We start from the raw sequence: 6292 nt of genomic DNA on the forward strand, positions 1-6292 counted from the left end.
TTGCTGCTGAGTACAAAGAGACTGAAGATTTCCCTCAAAGCAGTCTTTTGGGCAATTTACCCAAAGGTTATTTTGAATTGGTAACCTTTGTTCTACAATGCCTGAGGGGATAAGAGGAAATGAATCTGAAGGAAGGGTGAATCTAAGACAAAAAGGAGAGTGACTTTTGTCTGGCAGAAGAAGCTCGCAGGGCAGGGGAGAGGAAGCACAGTTTCCTTGGAGTTGTGTTGTTGTAGGTCTTCATCCTGAGCAGCGTAAATAAACTAATTTTTTTAAAAAGAAACACTAGAAGTCTCTATTGCCCTTCAAGGAAGCTGAAGTCTGAATAAGTGCAGAAGCCCCTGTAAGTTCACCTCTCAGGACTGGGGTGCAGGAGTGTAACATTATAATCATCACCTAGAAAACCAATTACCCAAGAGAGCAAAGAAATCATTTACAAAAATGAACAAATTCACACAACTAAAAAAATCTACCTGTAAGTATGAAAGATAGGAAATTGCCCTTAAACCTGATGTCATATCTAAAATACATATGACGCAAAAATAATCTTAACATGCTATTCAAATCTATAGTTAAATCTCAGTTCTAGCATTCAGAAATCAGTGACGAGATTTACCAAATAATCATATGGGACTATGGAATCAAGAGTAGTCCTTTTCCCTCCCTGCTGCCCTCAAAAAAGAAAAGAAAAAAGGATTATCTGAGGACAGTATGTAATTGTTATTTTAATCAGCACTATTGATATACCTCATCCATCTTTCCCTCATTTCAAATTGGGTACATACTTATTGTAAGATCACTTAAAAACCAACTAAAAAAGAAAATATCCGTATCATCATTGGCTGTTCCCCCAAATGAACGAACAAAACATCCAGTATAGTCTGGATTTTGCCAGATATTGAGCAAGTCTAGAAACAGGCTAAGTATTATGCAAGGAAATACAATGATGTCATGTGCGTCATTCAGATCATTTTTCCCTGCCTCTTTCAGCACATTCTGAGACCTACTAATGAACAAGATCAACATGCTAGATGGTTGCATAGATAAATGATTATCACATCATCACTTTATGGGAAGCTTTTCCTCAGTGGTGAGTGGGGAAAAGTTGAAAACATAAAAACTAGATTTCCTTACGGAATTTGGAGTCTCATATCTGGCTGTTATTACTAATAATAAACTACAGCTAATTAGTATTAGCTAATAATAAACTGTAGTCTAGAAAAGGACATAAATACATAGAGTAGCCAAATGGCTAGGAATAATATCAGTCTGGCCTGCTTCTATACTTTCAACAGCAACTTGCAGAAATCAGCAGGCAAAGCTTTTAATACCATGGAAATAAGGACAACAATGATGACAGAAATATAATTCACATTTTTTCTTTCCTCCCCCCCCTTTTTTTTTTTTACAATTTATGATGCTTTTGCACTGGGAATGGGTGCGGAGGAAGGAGAAGGGCAGAGTAAGGCAATTTATTTATTATTATTTAGAATTTATTTAGAATATTTATATACTGCTCCCCATTGAAAAATTTCGGAGCGGTGTACAAGGTAAAATGAAAATAAAAACAGAATAAAAGTTAAAACAAAATTTAAAAAGAAGCAAAAATCAGAAATCCAAGGCTGCATGTTAAAGAAAGGCTTCTTGGAATAAAGATGTTTTCAGGAGGCGCCGAAAAGAGTACAAGGTCAGAGCCTGCCTGACCTCCAGAGGCAGGGAATTCCACAGGAGGGGTGCCACCACGCTGAAGGCTCTTCCCCTGGTGGATTCCAATCGGAGGATGGATCTGGGTGGAACCACCAGGATCAGGCCCTCGGATGACCTCAGTGACCGGGCAGGTTGGTAAGGGAGAAGGCGCTCTCTGTAAATTGGGTACAATTTATCCTTGGTTACAGAAGAGTTTCACTGATGCAAAGGCTGAATTCATCTGACATTTTGGTAGATCAGGCTGATCAATAAGTAATCTGCCCAGAGAATTTCTTGTTATCAGGTGGACTAAAGTCATAATAAATAAATAAATAAATAAATAAATAAATAAATGGACTTTGGATGAGAGAGACATTTCAACATCAAATGTTCAGAGCTGTATTTAATCAGATGATGAGCATCCTGATCCTATGAATGTTTACTCAGAATTAAATTAAATCAAGCTTACTCACAAGTAAGTATGTTCAGGATTGCCACCTTAGAGCTCCATCAGACAGAGGGGGAGTCATGGTTCCTTACTGTTGCTTCTCCGCCCTCGCTTCTGTTGCACAATACTTCCTCCTTCTCAAGGAGGGGTTCAACAGACGAGCATTTTATCCCATGCCCACTACAAACAACTCAGAGTTTTTCACATGTCCTTTAGACAACGACATTTGCCTCCTGCTCCTGTTTGTCTTTGTTCCGTCACAAAATGTATCCCTTTTAATCTGACTTTTTTTTTTTTTTTTGGAAAAGGAATGTGCTGCTGTTTCTTGCTGTGTGCACAAAAAGCAGCGCAATAAAAATGGCTCCTGAATGAGTCACGTGGTCTTTGTTTACTTCCTCTTTGTTCCCTGGGAAGAAAGAGGAAGTAATGTGGGACAGGAACAGGGGCAGAGAAGCGGCAGGGAACTGTGATTTTCTCCCCATCTGATGATGGAGAATAAAAACAAAGTAAACAACGTCCATGTGACCCATTCAGTGGGCCATTTTTATTGTGCTGCTTCTCTGCACACAGGAGATAGGGGCAGCTTCCAATTCTAAAAATGAATCAGACTTATCGGTGTCTTTTTTTGTCAAGGGAAGAAGGCTAGAAGGGGCAGGAGACACACGAGAGGTAGACGACATCATGAGTAGGACCTGCAAAAATCCATGAGTGCCCAGTAAAGAGCATGCAATAAAATGCTTGTCTGATTACACTCTTAGACATGACAGAAACCACTTCCTCCTTTTTACAGAAAGTTATCACTATTCCAGAATGGCTGCCCATTTGCCCATGTCATTATGCTGAGGACATGCACTTTACAGATTACCAACATTTTCTTCTGTTACGTATTCATTTTCTATGATAAAACCAAAGGGATTGCCACCCCGCCTAGCAGTTTGTGATGAGGGAATCCCCATCTATAAATTCTGCTTATTAGCAAGGTAGGTGTGGTGTAGGAACCTTGTAATCATTCACCAGCCAAATCAAGCAGAGGTGAAGTAAAATTTACAGCAACAATCATAACCTGGGTAATTGTGTTGGCACCTGAGGGTTGAAGAAGGGATTAAGATGCAGAGAATTACCAAACTGGGCCAGTGCCAGGACGCCTGTACCTTTAAACCCACACATTCCCTTCTTTCCTACCAGACAATGATTACTCCTAGGTTTGTCATGTCAACAAAGCATTGAAAACTGCCACAGATCTCATATCTTTTCAATAGCAATTTGTAGGAGTCATCCTGGGAACTACCTGTAGGTGAGTCTTCCCTAATCTGACTAGAGAAACTTCCCTGTATGTTTAGCAGACATGGATAGTGTTGCCAACTCCAATTCAAATAACATGATTCAGCTGTTCAAAAATCGTAAGTCTGAAATAAAAAGAAAGGGTACTTTAGAAATATTATTCATGTCATTTGCCAATGGTTTTTAATTAGCTTTTTTCAAAATCTTATTTGAAACCTTTTGTCACACACCAGGGCTGGAAATTTATTTAAAATAAATCACTGGTTCCAAGATTATCATGATTCCAAGGGTTGGAGCTTTAAGGCTAACAAAATGACTGTGGTGTTACAGAGGGAAAAGCTCACTAGGACTTTTAATATTATCTTCAGTATTTGATTAAACACTGGATATTAGAAAACCAAAGCATTCAACATACAAATGAGGTGAGATAATAATTTTTTACTAGACCAACTTTCACTCTTTGGTAAAAGAGCATATGTTTTTTACTCACACAGGCAGGTGGCAGAATACCCATGTATATATCACAGCTATGCAATACAGTGAACAAATAATATTTTGTAGAATACATTTTCAAATGATCACTTTAACATTGTTTTTGTGATGTTTTGATTCTATTGAATGTTTAATTGAATAAGTATTTATGACACTGAAATTAAAAATTAACAGGCTCAGGATATGAATTTTCCAAGCATATTATGCCTGGAATTTCAACAAGATCTCCTTTGCTCAAAACTCTTCTTGCTCAGAATGGAAATCAAGATTGTGTTTATGTGCCGGTTTTGCATCAGCATTAAGCAGACTATCAGTTGAAGCATGCTCAGAAACTGATTATTTCACCACAGCCTTCCAGGAGTTTCAGATTTGTTAGACAACAACATCCAACATGGACAGTCAGGTCATGTCAGCTGGGGATTAGGGCAATTGTAGTCAAACACATCGGGAGAGCATCAGCTTTGGGAAGGCTACTTTTAACCCTTTCTATGAAACAGTGATCAACTGCTGAAATTTATTTTGGAATGGGAATATAATTTACAGAATAATACCTTGGCTCTGAGACATCAATTTAACTAGGAATTTCCAAGTTCAAACAAGTTTAGGTCTGCCCCAAAGCCATGTAGTGAGTAAACGTGATCTTTAAAGCAATTCATGGGTTTGGCCATTGATAAAAACAACCAACAATCTTGCCTCATGTACCTTTCCTGTCCACAAATTTCAAAACAACACTGTGAGAACGCATGTATGTCTCAGAAAGGAAGCGTTGATGCACAAAGAATCACAAGCCTCACTGTTTGGAGGCCACTTCCATGGGAAAAAATCTATTAAGTAACAATTAAAAACAACAACTATATTATAAATGTGTTTGTCAGTTATAGCCCGTGCTCGTGCAGTCACTTGATCACAAACTAAATTATATACATCTCTTTCTCATTTTGAATCATGGTGCTTTATCCTTCGATCACGAAGAAAAAGAAAGCTCTGAAACTTTTAGAACGTAGATTTCATTGCTTGGTTGTTTACGAGACCATAGAAAAGAGTTCATTCAAGGGTTGCTCGGCGCGTCAGACTTGGGTTTCCCTTTTGTGCGCGTGTGTGTTTCCTCACGTTCCTCCACTTGAGGGAAGGAGGAAAATACAACAGGCCCGCCTCCTTCCCCCGACTTTTTGCTGTGGGAGAGGCGGGCGCATTGCAGATAGCATCGGGCTCTCTTTGGCTGAGGCTACAGTGGGTTGTAGCCGCTGGTAGTCTGACTTAAGTCCCATTCTTTTCAATGGGTCTACTCTAAGTAGGAGTAACACTGGATGCAACCCAAGGTCCAGATCTTCGAATATGCGTGTAGCCACATACTATTATTCGCGCACCTTCCCCAGAATGAAGAGAGCATTCGGACTCCCACACCCTCCACCTTTCCTCCAGTTGTTCCTGGGGCGTCTACTCGAAACGCCCAGCCCGGGAGCTTCGAAGACAAAACAAACCCGCTGCGCGGGCCCTCGCTACCTCGAATGCCCCCGTTGCCCTAAGCGAGCGCTTTTTAATTACAGCTCCACCCCAAAACAAAACAGTTTTCCCGCTACCATGGCAACCAGCCCTACCTTCTTCGCTGCTTTGGCGACCGAGCCCCACCTCCTAGTGCTGCTATGACAACTAGGGCCTCCTCCTCCTCCTCCCGGCGGGTGACGCCGCAGTCTGCGTTGTTACAGCTTTCTAAAGGGGAAGGGCGAGAAGGAGATGACGTCGCAGAGTTCGTTTCCGTGGATACCACGCACTGACGTCAATGGGTTTGGGAGTGCTCAACGTTCCGTCGTCTTTTGAGCAACGTCAGTTCGCCGGACAAGCCTCGGCAACAGAGGCAGGATTGGCCGATGAAGGGGGGGTGGGCGGAGAGAGGGTGCGTTTTGCTCAGGTCTGAACAGGTGAATCCACCTGGCCCTGAGCGGGTGATTCAGGCGGCGAGGGAGCACGACGCAGATAGTTGGTGGTACCTTTGACCAGGGCCTGCACCCATCCACCCACCCTGGCCAAATTGCCAACTTCGATTCAGCTGTTCAAGAAGAGTTTCTGAACTATTATATTTAACTTTTACTATTTTTTTTCTTAAAACAGCTAATTTGTATAGAACTGTGACCCTTAAAGGGCAGTACTGAGGTCTGCGTCTAGGTGGCTGCCTAGTTGGCCTAATGGTAGCGCCAGGCCTGCCTTTGACTGCTCCTTCTTTAAAAAGTGAGGGGCATCTTTCTCATTTCGGGCTTCTTAGTGCGGTAAGTGGGGGAAAGCTGCATTTAGGGCAGACCCCTTTTGTGTCCCGACATAGCTCTTATTGTGCCTGTAAGATACACAGGAGTATGTTCACACATAACCCGTGTGTGTTAATGTGGTATC

At 41.4% G+C, this 6292-nt stretch overlaps 1 long non-coding RNA gene across 1 annotated transcript; it reads right to left on the reverse strand.

Moving 5' to 3' along the window:
- Positions 1 to 1627: 1627 nt before the first annotated feature.
- On the reverse strand, positions 1628 to 5564 carry LOC134393810 (uncharacterized). The gene is made up of 3 exons (XR_010025103.1): positions 5506 to 5564; positions 3423 to 3540; positions 1628 to 1861 (listed from the first exon to the last, which is right to left on the reverse strand). It is a non-coding gene; the product is annotated as an uncharacterized LOC134393810 (long non-coding RNA).
- Between the last annotated feature and the right edge of the window lie 728 nt (positions 5565 to 6292).

This window comes from Elgaria multicarinata, chromosome 2 (assembly GCF_023053635.1).
Source record: "Elgaria multicarinata webbii isolate HBS135686 ecotype San Diego chromosome 2, rElgMul1.1.pri, whole genome shotgun sequence".
Lineage (NCBI taxonomy): Eukaryota > Metazoa > Chordata > Lepidosauria > Squamata > Anguidae > Elgaria > Elgaria multicarinata.